At 36.6% G+C, this 15,000-nt stretch overlaps 1 protein-coding gene across 10 annotated transcripts in view; it reads right to left on the bottom strand.

Moving 5' to 3' along the window:
• The window catches only part of LOC136847085 (UNC93-like protein MFSD11), a 101,519-nt gene that overhangs the window by 70,211 nt on the left and 16,308 nt on the right, over positions 1–15,000 (bottom strand). Inside the window, exon 1 of one of the 10 annotated variants that reach the window (XM_067118379.1) lies at positions 11,105–11,275. The exons of 6 other annotated variants lie outside the window; for them this stretch is intronic. The gene's annotated coding sequence lies outside the window, so the exon portion shown is untranslated. Of the gene's footprint in view, positions 1–10,323; positions 10,625–11,104; positions 11,276–15,000 lie in introns of those variants that run through there. 3 more of the 10 variants (XM_067118380.1, XM_067118384.1, XM_067118385.1) reach the window with 3 other exon arrangements.

The raw sequence follows: 15,000 nt of genomic DNA, 5'->3' as shown, positions 1-15,000 counted from the left end.
CATTCCTCCAGTTAAAAGAGCGTTCTTTCAACTGTTTTAATGACTTCATTCCTCCAGTTAAAAAGTTTCAACTGTTTTGTATGACTTCATTCTTTCAACTGTTTTAATGACTTCATTCCTCCAGTTGTTCTTTCAACTGTTTTAATGACTTCATTCCTCCAGTTAAAGAGCGTTCTTTCTTTCAACTAAAAGAGCGTTCTTTTTTAATGACTTCATTCCTCCAGTTAAAAGAGCGTTCTTTCAACTGTTTTAATGACTTCATTCCTCCAGTTAAAAGAGTGTTCTTTCAACAACTCATTCCTCCAGTTAAAAGAGCGTTCTTTCAACTGTTTTAATGACTTCATTCCTCCAGTTAAAAGAGCGTTCTTTCAACTGTTTTAATGACTTCATTCCTCCAGTTAAAGAGCATTCTTTCAACTGTTTTAATGACTTCATTCCTCCAGCGTTCTTTCAACTGTTTTAATGACTTCATTCCTCCAGTTAAAAAGAGCGTTCTTTCAACTGTTTTAATGACTTCATTCCTCCAGTTAAAAGAGCGTTCTTTCAACTGTTTTTAATGACTTCATTCCTCCAGTTAAAAGCGTTCTTTCAACTGTTTTAATGACTTCATTCCTCCAGTTAAAAGAGTGTTCTTCTTTTAAACTGGTTTACTGTTTTTAACTTCATTCCTCCAGTTAAAGAGCGTTCTTTCAAAATGACTTCATTCCTCCAGTTAAAAGAGCGTTCTTTCAGTTAAACTTCATTCCTCCAGTTAAAAGAGCATTCTTTCAACTGTTTTAATGACTTCATTCCTCCAGTTAAAAGAGCGTTTAACTGACCTGACTTCATTCCTCCAGTTAAAGAGAGCGTTCTTTCAACTGGTTTAATGACTTCATTCCTCCAGTTAAAAGTGTTCTTTCAACTGTTTTAATGACTTCATTCCTCCAGTTAAAAGACGTTCTTTCAACTGTTTTAATGACTTCATTCCCAGTTAAAAGAGCGTTCTTTCAACTGTTTTAATGATTCCTCCCGTTCTTTCAACTGTTTTAATGACTTCATTCCTCCAGTTTGTTCCAACTGTTTTTAAAGTTAAAAGAGCGTTCTTTCAACTGTTTTAATGACCTCATTCCTCCAGTTAAAGAGCGTTCTTTCAACTGTTTTAATGACTTTATCAGTTAAAAAAGTGTTCTTTCAAATGTTTTAATGACTTCTTTCAACTCGTTTCACTACTCCAGTTAAAAGTGTAATTTCAAAATGACCTCATTCCTTCAGTTAAAAGAGCATTCTTACAACTGGTTTAATGACCTCACTCCTCCAGTTAAGAGCGTTCTTTCAACTGGTTAATGACCTCATTCAGACCTCATTCCTCCAGTTAAACGAGTGTTCTTTCCACTGATTTAATGACCTTTTCAACTGGTTTAATGACCTCATTAATCCAGTTAAAAGAACGTTCTTTCAAAATGACCTCATTCCCCCCGGTAAAATCGCATTCTTTCAACTCGTTTTATGACCTCATTCAGACCTCATTCCCCCAGTTAAAAGAGCATTCTTTCAACTGGTTTAATGACCTCACTATTCCAGTTAAAAGAGCGTTCTTTCAACTGGTTAATGACCTCATTAATCCAGTTAAATGAGCGTTCTTTCAACTGGTTTAATGACCTCATTCCTCCAGTTAAAATAGCGTTCTTTCAACTGATTTAATGACCTCATTCCTCCACTTAAAAGAACGTCCTTCAACTGGTTTAATGACCTAATTCCTCCACTTAAAAGAGCGTCCTTCAACTGGTTTAATGACCTCACTTCTCCCACTAAAAGAGCATTCTTTCAAAATTACCTCATTCCTACACTGAAAAGAGCGTTCTTTCATCTGGTTTAATGACCTCATTTAGACCTCATTCCTCCAGTTAAAAGAGCATTCTTTCAACAGGTTTAATGACCTCACTCCTCCAGTTAAAAGAGCGTTCTTTCAACTGGTTAATGACCTCATTCAGACCTCATTCCTCCAGTTAAAAGAGCATCATTTCAACTGGTTAATGACCTCATTCAGACCTCACTCCTCCAGTTAAAAGAGCGTCCTTTCAACTGGTTTAATGACCTCATTCAGACCTCATTCCTTCAGTTAAAAGAGCGTTCTTTCAACTAGTTTAATGACCTCATTCCTACAGTTAAAAGAGCGTTCTTTCAACTGGCTTAATGACCTCATTCAGACCTCATTCCTTCAGTTAAAAGAGCGTTCTTTCAACTTACTTAATGACCTCATTCAGACCTCATTCCTTCGGTTAAAAGAGCGTTCTTTCAACTAGTTTAATGACCTCATTCAGACCTCATTCCTCCAGTTAAAAGAGCGTTCTTTCAACTGGCTTAATGACCTCATTCAGACCTCATTCCTCCAGTTAAAAGAGCGTTCTTTCAACTGGCTTAATGACCTCATTCAGACCTCATTCCTCCAGTTAAAAGAGCGTTCTTTCAACTGGTTTAATGACCTCATTCCTGCGGTTAGAAGAGCGTTCTTTCATCTGGCTTAATGACCTCATTCCTCCAGTTAAGAGAGCGTTCTTTCAACTGGTTTAATGGCCTCATTCCTCCAGTTAAAAGGGCGTTCTTTCAACTGGTTTAATGACCTCACTCCTCCAGTTAAAAGAGCGTTCTTCAACTGGTTAATGACCTCATTCAGACCTCATTCCTCCAGTTCAAAAAGCGTGCTTTCAATTGGTTTAATGACCTCATTGCTCCAGTTAAAAGAGCGTTCTTTCAACTGGTTCAATGACCTCATTCCTCCAGTTAAAATAGCGTTCTTTCAACAGGTTTAATGGCCTCATTCCTCCAGTTAAAAGAGCCTTCTTTCAACTGGTTTAATGACCTCATTCCTCCAGTTAAAAGAGCCTTCTTTCAACTGGTTTAATGACCTCACTCCTCCAGTTAAAAGTGTTCTTTCAACTGGTTTAATGACATTCCTCCAGTTACAAGAGCGTTCTTTCAGCTGGTTTAATGACCTCACTCCTCCAGTTAAAAGAGCTTTCTTTCAACCGATTAATGACCTCATTCCTCCAGTTAAAAGAGCGTTCTTTCAACCGGTTTAATGACATCATTCCTCCAGTTAAAAGTGTTATTTCAAAGTATCTGAAGCGATCACGAGCACGTTTACATTTATATATGTCACTATATATATTTATATACGCGTACCTATGTAGTATACTGTATATCTACAGCAGTTCATAACACAAGAGAAGGAATTCATGCCAGTATCATACAGGAGACTCTTTTCAAATCTTCCACTGTGGTGTGTGTTTGTATGTATATATATATATATATATATATATATATATATATATATATATATATATATATATATATATGTATATATACATATATATATGTATATATATATATATATATATTATATATATTATAAAGAGACCAATAAAACTACCCTTAATAAAACAACCAGTTACAAAACAATTATGTAAAAATTAACCATGAAATATGCCTCAATAAAACACATATCAACACCAAAACAATCCTCAAATCTTCAAGCACACATACACATACACACACACAGAGAGAGAGAGAGAGGTCCCTGGGAGACGCAGAACGACGTGGGTACAAAGAAAGAGAAAACCGAGGGATACACAAACAAGGGGGGGTTGAATAGGGGTTATATTACAAGGAGAGAGAGAGAGAACATATTACCACAGAGATAAGATAAAGAGAGAAAAAAAGTACGTTTATCCATGTATATAACCAAGGAGAGAGAGAGAGAGAGAGAGAGAGAGAGAGAGAGAGAGAGAGAGAGAGAGAGAGAGAGAGAGAGAGAGAGAGAGTGGAATCTTAGTTTTCCATTATATAATTTATAAAAGAATGAAAACAGAATTAATCATAATTCGTAAGAGAGAGAGAGAGAGAGAGAGAGAGAGAGAGAGAGAGAGAGAGAGAGAGAGAGAGAGAGAGAGAGCTTTGCCGTATTTATAGAAGCACTTCATTTCAGATACGCAGCCTGCACTTAATAACAACCGAGTATCTATGGCACAGAGTTACAACTAAGTATCTAAGGCACAGAGTTATCAACGCTCAAAAGGATACAACTGCAAGGAAGGAACAAGCACTGCGTAGGAGCAGTACTTCCACGTAAACGATAATTCATAAACTCTCTCCAAACAGCTGTGTCAGGTGTCCCTTAAAAATCGCGGGGGGGAGTGTGGAGGTGGGGAGAGAGGGAGGTGGTAGGAGGGGGAGCATTTGCACTCGTGGCAGTGGTCATGAACTTGAACACACATCTTCAAGGTCATGACTGAATCTATCTCTGCCACTGGCCCTGACGCAAGCAAGTAAGCAATGCTCACCTGATTATCTGGATAAGGAAAAGACGCCACATTCTTGCTTGAGACTTCTGATAAAGAAGCGGCATTTATTGAGCTTGATTCAGTTTGGCTCTCTCTTTTTCTTTTTTACGTTTAATAGAGATAAGTGTGGAAGGGATATCCTCCCAGGGAACTGAATTTAAAACTCATGAAAATTATTCCTGGTTCTGATGGCTTGATTCAGTTTTGCACTTTTTTCTTTACTCTTAATAGAGTTGAGTATGGAAGGGAGGTCCTCCCAGGGAACTGAATTTTAAAACTCAATGAAAATTATTCCTAGTTTTAATTAAAAGGTTATGGAACATATAGCCAAACGGACTTGCTAATTAGCGGGGAGTCTGCAACAAGTCCAAGAGCACAATTAATCAGTGTTACTTTCGACACACACACAAACACATATACAAAACTCAGCCCCCATATACATACTACACATACTACACATCAGATGACGTATTTTACTAAGTTACTTACATTTTTATTTATTAATTTACTAATATGTTAATTTATCTGATTTTCTAATAACATCTCTTTCTGTATTTTCCATTACATCGTGGTACTTTCGAACGAACACCATGTCTTCGGAAGCTTGAATTACAGGTTAATGGCCCACGTGGGCGTTTTCCATATGAATAGGGTTCATCTTCCGAATAATAATAATAATAATAATAATAATAATAATAATAATAATAATAATAATAATAATAATAATAACACACTTCTCTAAATTCAATATTATAAGCGACATGATCTTACAAAGCACCTTCCCCAAAGTTGAATGCCCATATGTGACAAAGATTTTTTTTACATGACATAAAAACGAACGAACGATAAAAAGGTACCATAAAAACTAATACTATTAACAGAAAAATCAGGAAGCCATGATGAAAAAATTCAAAACTTCAGTAACAGAGAAAACGCCACATCGTCACACACTTGTTGATCTGTTTCCGTACAATAACCTTGAACCTTTACAAAACTATTTGCATGAAATAAAAAATAGAAATTCCTCATACCCAACAACACATGAGAGAGAGAGAGAGAGAGAGAGAGAGAGAGAGAGAGAGAGAGAGAGAGAGAGAGAGAGAGTCATTGTGAATGACAAAATATGTAGAAAATCATTGTTAATGTTGAGCGGCACGAGAATTCACGAGAGAGAGAGAGAGAGAGAGAGAGAGAGAGAGAGAGAGAGAGAGAGAGAGAGAGAGAGAGAGAGAGATTTTAAAAATAACAGTAATACATGAGGGACCAAACCCATAGCTTACCGTTCTTTTATACACAAACACACACACACACACACAAAGTAAATATTGAATTTTTAGAACAAAACACGAAGGCATAAATGACATTCAGCTTAAATGAAAAAGCTTAAATGAAAATATGAAATATATCGAACATCTGGGGAAGTTTAATTGAACTTATTCATGCACAAGTAAACAGGTACATGACGACAATCTCCCACACGTTACATATCCGCCGGTGTAACTTGATTCACAGATTCAGATGACGCACTCTATGACACGAATCTCTCTCTCTCTCTCTCTCTCTCTCTCTCTCTCTCTCTCTCTCTCTCTCTCTCTCTATATATATATATATATATATATATATATATATATATATATATATATATATATATATATATATATATATATGTATGTATGTATGTAAATATAATACATGTACATATGTATGTATGTATATATATATATATATATGTATGTATATGTATGTAAATATAATACATGTACATATGTATATATAAATATAATACATGTACATATATATATATATATATATATATATATATTTATATATATATATATATATATATATATAAAGTAATACATATAGATAGATATGTTCATATATTTATGTACATATATATATATATATATAATATATATATATATATATATATATATATATATATATATATATATATATGGATGAAGTTACTTGCACCAAAGACCTCTGACCCACCGCAGTTGACTAACTGCATGCATCGAACTCTGGATTCGCTGCATCAGGACCATTAGGCTACCACGCGGTAGGCTTCTCGAGAATGAATGGTTGGATATTGCCGTTTAGAACTTCCACATGTTTGTCAATGAGAGAGAGAGAGAGAGAGAGAGAGAGAGAGAGAGAGAGAGAGAGAGAGAGAGAGAGAGAGAGAGATCCACGAACTAGTTTCGCTTTTGAGAAGAGTAATTTAATTTGTCAAATTCATTTGTATATTTGGCTCTAAGGGAGCCGAGGATTCTTTAGAGAGAGAGAGAGAGAGAGAGAGAGAGAGAGAGAGAGAGAGAGAGAGAGAGAGAGAGAGAGAGAATAAAATTAACTTAAGATTAAATTACGGTGCCGTCTAAGGAAATCCATCAATAACTCACATGGTGACGAAGCGGTTATCAATTATAACTTCCCTTGGGTGTAGTTATTCCCAATTATTGTGAAATAGATATCAACCGACATTTGTAACTTAATATTTGTGAGTATAAAAAAAAATGTCACGGTGCATGTCACAAAAAAAAAAAATATATATATATATATATATATATATAAGGAGCCCATAAAAACGCCAAAATATAGAAAGTACAGGCTATATTTCAGGGACCAAACTGCCTCTCTCCTCAGCATGAGGAGAGAGTTTGGTCTCTGAAATATAGCCTTACACTCTACGTTTTGGCATTTTTATGGGCTCCTTATATTTCATGGAACTGTTTTAACAGAAAATATTTCTTTTTATATATATAGATATATATATATATATATATATATATATATATATATATATATATATATATATATATATATATATATATTTATATATATTTCTTCATTGGAGGGTGGGTAGAGCTCTCGGCTAGCACGCAGTTGGCCCAGCGTTCGACTCTCCGACCGGCCAATGAAGAATTAGAGAATTTATTTCTGGTGATAGAAATTCATTTCTCGTCATCATGTAGTTCGGATTCCACAATAAGCTGTAGGTCCCGTTGCTAGGTAACCAGTTGGTTCTTAGCCGCGTAAAATAAGTCTAATCCTTCGGGCCAGCCCTAGGAGAACTGCTAATCAGTTCAGTGGTCTGGTTAAACTAAAGATATACTTATATATATATATATATATAATATATATATATATATTTATATATATATATATATACAAATATATGTAATATATATATATATATATATATATATATATATATATATATATAGACAGATCTATATACACAGACAGATTTAGTCATAAACAAATAAATCAACAAATAACAATTATTTAGTTAGATACAGAGGCGTATCTCCCTCTGAGGATGCTTGATATGCCAAACACGGGACGAGCCTTTGCAAGCAAGCAGGTTTATCATACGTCGCAACGCCTTTCTCCTTATCCAGTGACCCCAACGGTTTCCTGACTCCATCTCCCCTAAACCACGCCCGCCCCCCAACCAAACCCCCGCCCTCTCGCCCACCCTCCTCCCCTCTTCAAAATAACACCAAAGCAAAAGGGTAAACGTCGGTCAGTTGCAAATTACGCAGGAAAGAAGCATGACGAAGCAACGCTCGCAAAGGAATATTAATAAAACGTAGTGTACTTGATTTACGTAAAATCTAAGCACTATCAATAAAAGAAAAATATGTAAACAAACAAAAAACAAAGGCACCTGTACCACATCCTGCCATTATAAAAAAAATTATTTTATACTAATGATATAAAAAAAACGAACCTGCTGAACATTCAGCAACTGATGACGCACCTTTAAATCGCTGATAATGAGATTTGTTTAAAACGGAGTTAGTTTCAATTTAAGACTACAACTGCAAGTGATTATAAAAACTAAAACTGCTTAATACTTTCCAAAAACACTATATACTCGCAGGGTAACAGCAATGTTTCATATAAGTTTCGAAAATAACTAAATAGTATAACATTTCGCTAATAAATCACCCTAAGGATATAAATCCCGTGTTATGCTGTACATATCTTCAGTTGCCTTATTTAGAATGTGCTAGATTTAGTGTAAATGCGGTGGATGTTATTTGAAGTTAAATCACGCTATCGGATAACGTAATCAGATCCGCATGCTAAGTACACAGGCGTAATTTGCAAAGGCAACATGCTCATACGAGCTATATCACTATGTTACGGGAATACCCGACTACTTTTCATGCATTGGGCAACACCGTGTCAATACCGGGATTCATTAACACAAATTTTTGTTACAGTGACCAAAGTTAATCCGAACAGTTATAGCTGTCTCGTTCTTTACTTAGAAATGCTATCTCTCTCTCTCTCTCTCTCTCTCTCTCTCTCTCTATACATATATATATATGTGTATGTGTGTATATAACAGTATACATATAATTATATACACATATCATATACAGTATTGACTATATATATATATATATATATATATATATATATATATATATATATAATTATATTATATATATATATATATATATATATATATATATATATAGAGAGAGAGAGAGAGAGAGAGAGAGAGAGAGAGAGAGAGAGAGAGAGAGAGAGAGAGAGAGAGAGCAAATGACGAGGAAAAATGAAAATTACTTTTCACAGCCTAATGAAAGTCAAAGCGTTAAATGCCAAAGTTTCGAATGTAGAATCTACAGTAGAGAGAGAGAGAGAGAGAGAGAGAGAGAGAGAGAGAGAGAGAGAGAGAGAGAGAGAGAGAGAGACTGTAAAGGCTGGAGGAAATCCATCAAAAACAACTTTTCTCTTCACAAAAGCAGATAGTGAAAGACACCGAGAAGGTTTGAAGTTTCATCTACCACCGCCAAGCTTTACTCTCAATCCTGACTCTCGATCCTACGTGTCACTTTCTAATCTCCATGCCTGATTTAAAATAAAATTCATCACTAGACTCCTTTAAGAAATGAGCAAATATCACTCGACGAGTGGTATTTGCCACCCTGATTCTTCGTAAACTTCATTACTTCCAGATTGAGTGGAGGGTCCCGAAAACCAGTTCTACAGAACCAGTTACGGTTGGTGAGCCTCCGCAGAACGATGCGCGCACATTCATATACATACACATTTACACACACACACACACACACGTATCCGTACCGGTTACACCTCCCCTTCACTTTCGTCCTCTCCTCTCCCATTTCTTTCTCTTTCTTTCCCTTCACGCCCTCTTCGCGTTTTTCTTTAGATTTTTTTTTTCTGTGTGTACTGCTTTCACTAAATTTCACTATGGACATTCTCAAATCAGGTATTTGCCACTACATACGAAAATAGTTTTACTTTTCATTCGATTTTTTTTTTTTTGGGGGGGCAAAATCTATCACTATCGATATTCTTCCAACGTATGCACACATTTCTTGAATATCTAATATAATCAACATCATAACATAAATACGTATATTGCACACTGGTACGAAAATACATGAAACATCACAGAAAATAATTCAACTTTCTATAATACATGCGAATAAATACGTAAATAATTACCAGAACATAAATAATTTAACACGCGACCTCCATAAAGAAATCCATGCAAAATATTTTCACATTCAGAAAAGACATTCAGTTTCATAAATAGATAAATCCCTTGGATGTTGTTCTCACATCCAGGGGAATAACCTACCACATGTAAGCCTCATACCGACTTACAAACAGATACAAACACACATACACAGTAAATATTATCCGGCGAACGCTATAAAGATTTTACTTAGTCAAACATTTGTAGTATGTACAAACACATTTTATATATAAATATGTGTGTGCGTAAGTATGTACGTATGTGTATATACCAATAAACCTGAAAGTCAATTCCATTTTCCTTGCAGCATCTTACTCAGCCATAGATATATATAGTATGTGGAACGACAAGCCTTTCCATTCCAAACACCGAGCGAGCAATGCTCCCCTTTGGCAACCTCTCTACGGCATATCGATACTTTCCACCGACCAAAACAATCACTGCAAAATGTCACCCCTTTTACAGTGTTAATGATACCTTAAAAATCACACCGAATGATACCGATGGCCCTTAAAGGTATCGAAACAAAGTGCTATCGATTGTCCAAAGGGGAATCGAAACTCTTCAATCGGTATCGAAATTCCAGAGTAACGTCGATAGTTCCGAGTGGTATCGAATGTGTCAGGTGGAATCAAAACCCCTTAAACGGTGTCGTAACTTGTTGAGAGTTAACAGGTTTTGATCTCTATACTCTCGAAGCCTGCACACAAACAACAGCACACACCAACACCGCAGTCCACCACCTGAACACGCTCAATACTGCTATGTACTGAACACTGACGCTATGACACCTGGCCCTGTTGAGTATCAAGTAACTTAATAGTGCTCTCGGGGCACGCATTTTTGCTTATTTGTTATTCTGTCTTCTTCTGAGCCGAGTTCCTTTTGTCCACGAAAGGCGTCTCCCTTCAAGGATCGTCTAATTGGGGTTTTAAGTCACGTGTCACCGCAAGAGGAAATAACGGGAAAAACAAGACACAACGAAAAGTAATGCACTTAAATATAGGTTCACGTTCCTTCACGTGTGACGTTTTCGTTAATGTCACACCACGTTAAAGTTATGAAAAACGTCAAAATATTATACAGTTACGAAAGCATGATCATCACACTAACTGTCAAATACGAAAAGGGATAACTCAAAAAAGGCTCCAAATTTCAATACAGCGATCAGGAAACCAAAAAATAATCCAGTTCATTTCAAATAATGTTCGCATGAGACTACTGATGAATCATGACAAAACCCAGAGCAAAGACTTGCTTGCAGAGGACGTGCGTGCAGGAGGAGACAGGAGGACCGTTCTTTGGCTTTCGAAAAACCGCAAACGGCAGAAAGAAAGGCAAAACAGAAAGCCCTTTGGAAACAACCAGTGCCTGCCACTAAACTGTCCTGGCGCCTGCGCATACCGGTACTCCGACACCATCAACTGCCTCGGCTCGTGCGCATAAGCTGTATGTACACGCACGCACGAACTTAACCTCTCGCCAACCAAAATAAAAGCGTAATAAAAAGAATGAAACTGGAAGCATAGCGTGATGAATAAATAACCAAAAAAGATTAAACACTGCGCAACGGTTCGAGTAACAGGATCCAGGGCAATCTCCCAGAATATCATCCCGGAGGACATAGGGAGCAACTTCATGGCAAGCAAGGATCCTGTGCGGAGGCAGACACACCCCATGGTCGCTACCCCTCCCCCTCCTCCTCCTCATGTTCTTGTCCTCCTTTTCCTCCACTTCTAAGCCTAAGGGCACTGACTTTCAAGGACGTTCGCTGGCGTCCTCGACACCTGAACGAAATGGAAGGTCCCATCAACTATGCAAACGTTAAACAAATAAACAATCACTGATTCTCATTAAAATACCAATTAAAACTCTCTATCAATAATAATTAAGTGCGTGCACTGGTTCGTAATCGCGGACTTTCAAAGAGATGCGGAAAACTTCCAATTGCATAACACAAGCGTTTCATGAGACGCGGAAAAACCTGCAACTGCTTGAAGGAAGACTTTCAAAGAGATGAGGAAAAACTTCCAATTGTTTGACAGAAGACTTTCAAGAGAAGCTGAAAAACCACCAACTCCACGAGATATTTCCCATTTATTTTTGCTTTATGCAGAAGATTCATACGGATCGCAAATGAATACATAAATCGTAAAACCAACAGATCAACAAAAACATACAAGTGGATAAATAACTGGATTTTTATTACAAGGGATGAGGCTGCAACCCCTCACCACCCCACCTCCCACCTCATTCATGCCTTCTCATCTTATCCAGGGATGGGACACTCACCCTGGCGTCCTCTGATAAGAAAATGACCTCATTACCGACCCAGCCTCCAGAGATCAATGACCTAACTAAATAAATTATATGAAGTCTTCAAATTATCAAAATAATGAGTACATATATACATATATATTAAGCAAAGTAAATATCTAACATGAAAATCCTGTGATATACTAGAACGAAAGAAATCCAATAAGGGGGAAAATAATAAACATGGAAAGCACTTGTATACGGTGATTAGAAAACGCATGCGAGGCGTCTCTTTTCTCAAGAAGTTTAATAAATAACTGCCAAGGGGATAAGTTCATTAACGTGAGGATTAGCAAGTATTGGGTTTCCTCCGATCAGATTCTCATTCCTTTGAATAATCTGTAATATATATATATATATATATATATATATATATATATATATATATATATATATATATATATATATATATATATATATATATATATATATATATATATATATATATATATATATATATGTGTGTGTGTGTATGTGTGTATTTATATATGTATGTGTGTGTGTGTGTATGTATGTATGTATGTATGTATGTATATATATGTATGTATATATATATATATATATATATATATATATATATATATATATATAACTGCTAGGCTTTTAGACAGACAAAGTACACGAAGTACAAATTCAGTTAAACGTACACAACATACTCTTTCATAGCCATCTCACATAATTACGCACCATAACTGGAAAAAACCACTCCGGGAACGACAACTGTATTTGTTAATCGTAGCTTCAGCTACAGGTGTATCTCTTGGATAGACTGTGTTAGGCAAACAGGTGGACGGAACTGAACAGGTGTAGAATACATGCCATACCGATAGTCTTCTCTTACATCCATGCAACAGAATCTGACATCCGACAACGCTTCATCACAGGGTAACCCCGGTAGGGGGTTAGTGCCGTCACTGCAACTCAGGGGGTGCACTGTAGGCATTACTTAAGGTTCTTTGTAGCGTCCCTTCGGCCCCTAGCTGCAACCTCTTCCGTTCCTTTTACTGTGCTTCCGTTCACATTCTCTTTCTTCCATCTTACTTTCCACCCTCTACTAACAATTGTTTCATGGTGCAACTGCGAGGTTTTCCTCCTGTTACACCTTTGTAACCTTTTCCTCTCAATTTTCCTTTCAGCGCTGAATGACCCCATAGGTCCCAGCGCTTGGCCTTCGGCCTAAATTGTATATTCTAATCTAATCACAGGGTAACAGCGTTCAAACAAGTATGGTCATTTTATCGTCACCAAGTTCTTTCCCCTAATAAATTAATAACAGTCTCTGGACTGCTAAACACCTCATTAACAGCCTTTCGACCAGCTCCACGTACCGGACACGTATTCGTATATCTTGTACGCACTTTAACACTTCCTTGTAATTAAAACCCTACCATTCTCTTCGTTCGTACACCTCTTCAGCAAGCGCTTTGCCAGTTCCGCCTGCTTCCTTCCTTGACTTCTTAATTATCCTGTACACCAATCTCCATAGTTTTTCGCGTCTCCGTTCTCTCCACGAGGCCTAACCACGTCAAAATTGTTTGTACCATCTTTACACCAATCTCCATATTTTTACTCGTCTCCGTTCTCCCCATGAGACCTAACCACGTCAAAATTGTTTGTACCTTCTTCGGTCTGCCTGAGCAGAGAGGAAAAACACAGCCTCTTCCAGCATGCTTTGTTCCTTGGAAGTCAAAGAAGGGACAGTAAGGTGTTGTCCACCCCACATCATCTTCAAGCCCCAGTACGCTTGTCTCTTTAAGACATAACCCCGGCACCACTCGATGATGTGGGGCTGGCTTTGATTTTGAGGCTATTGGCCATATCTTCGTCGTATCTCTATTTCTTGCCTTTTTATACACCTCTTGCTCAATATTATCCAAAAGGTCCTTGTCCCAGTACCTTTCGTTCTACGAAAAAGAGTTGAAACAAGACGCAAAGGTGTTTCCCAAAGTTTGAGAGATAAAAAGAAACAAAAGACAGAGAGAGAGAGAGAGAGAGAGAGAGAGAGAGAGAGAGAGAGAGAGAGAGAGAGAGAGAGAGAGAAACTGCTGAGCGTTCCGTAAATAAAAAGTGAGGTAAAACAATGCAATGCAGACAATAATAATCTTGAACCGCAAAATGTTTTCTCATACGAGTTTTCCTCCAATTGCAGAAGGCTGTCAAACGCTATTTCGTGGCCGCTAATCACTACTTTCTCCATTTAATACCTACAAATAAAATGCCACTGTGTTCACCGAACTTCCCTCTGAAGGACGAAAACAATACCACTGAATGTGCCAATACTCACACTTTCTCCTAAATTGATCTAAAAATATAAACTGAATCAAAAAGACACCAGGCTCTTTATTAAAGATCATATATCATAGGGAGCATAAATACACGTAGGACTAGAAGCATGAAAAATTTTACATGAATGGAACCTAAATGCAACAAAGATAATGGAAAAGTATCTCTGAAGACCTGACTTCAGTAAGTTGCCACAAGAACTAAAAATGCAAAAACCTAGGACAATTTATGATAACTGAGGTAAATAATTTTACTAGGATAAAATGGAGATAACATAACAATTATAAAATCACTAACAGGAACAAAAATTACAGCCACCAAAACATATAAATATATAAGCTACACGCCATGTATGTAGTGCTCAAATTTGGACCAGGTTATGGTTTACAATATATTTTCATGGCACGCACACACACACATTATATATATATATATATATATATATATATATATATATATATATATATATATATATATATATATATATATATATATATATATATATATATATATATGTGTGTGTGTGTGTGTGTGTGTATATATATATATACACAA

Source organism: Macrobrachium rosenbergii, chromosome 16 (genome assembly GCF_040412425.1).
Source record: "Macrobrachium rosenbergii isolate ZJJX-2024 chromosome 16, ASM4041242v1, whole genome shotgun sequence".
Taxonomy (NCBI): Eukaryota; Metazoa; Arthropoda; class Malacostraca; order Decapoda; family Palaemonidae; genus Macrobrachium; species Macrobrachium rosenbergii.
This window is presented reverse-complemented; position numbering and strand designations above follow the sequence as displayed.